At 55.4% G+C, this 909-nt stretch overlaps 1 protein-coding gene across 1 annotated transcript in view; it reads right to left on the bottom strand.

The window, feature by feature from the left end:
- Positions 1–909, bottom strand: part of LOC108803925 (feline leukemia virus subgroup C receptor-related protein 2-like) — a 3904-nt gene that overhangs the window by 1896 nt on the left and 1099 nt on the right. The gene's annotated exons all lie outside the window — the stretch shown is intronic.

Below are 909 nucleotides of genomic sequence, written 5' to 3'. Positions count from 1 at the left end.
TCTCTCTCCTTGTTATACTCAGTCTCCTCCTCTAATATGTGGAGGAATCTGATTGGTTGACCGGAGAGGCACCTTTGACCTTATTGTTACCAAACAGATCCGCGATTTTCATCTACATCTGTCATCACAAATCACTCCCATTAACATAGGCCCCTCCTCCGAATAATGGACCGCCCCTTTTAGGCAAAGCACATTGATGTGTGACGTAGTGTATGTGAACACGCGTGTCTCTACGCACTGCAACCCCCCTCCCCCCAACGGGTCCTTACGCGTGTTGTGGAATGCCGCATGGCAAATATTGGGGGACAATGTTTATCTAGAGGAAGCCCCTCCCCCTCCCGTGTATGATCACCTGACCCAGTGACAGGTGTCCCCCGTCAGGGAGATTCTCATCCTCTGTTTTTCCTGGTGTCACCAAAGACAGAACACGAATCCAAAATGTTACAGTTGTCACCCGTACAGGAACAGAGGAGAAGGTTTCCTGTGGGGACACCTGTTCTGGTGACAGCAATGAGCCAGTCCCTCTCACTTCCTCTTGAGTCTCTTGGACAGGAAGTGAAGGGAAAACTTCCCAACGGGACGCAGACGGCAAAAAAGATTAAAAAAGAAAAGAAACCTGACTGGAGTCTGAGCCGCCCCGGAGCTCCTCCCACCGATCACCCGTGACCGCGGCGGAGGATCCGTGTCCTGTGACCGGGATTACTGAGCACTGATTAACACTGCGAATGCCAGACTGCCAGCATGCTCAGGGCCCCCAACACACCCGGGACCCCGAACACACCCCGGGCCCCCAGCACACCCGGGACCCCGAACACACCCAGGGCCCCCAGCACACCCGGGACCCTGAACACACCCAGGACCCCCAGCACACCCGGGACCCTGAACACACCCAGGACCCCCAGCACACCC

Source organism: Nanorana parkeri, unplaced genomic scaffold (assembly GCF_000935625.1).
Source record: "Nanorana parkeri isolate BGI_ZX_2015 unplaced genomic scaffold, ASM93562v1 scaffold4476, whole genome shotgun sequence".
Lineage (NCBI taxonomy): Eukaryota > Metazoa > Chordata > Amphibia > Anura > Dicroglossidae > Nanorana > Nanorana parkeri.
The sequence above is the reverse complement of the archived record's forward strand: the minus strand, read 5'-3'. Positions and strand labels throughout refer to the sequence as shown.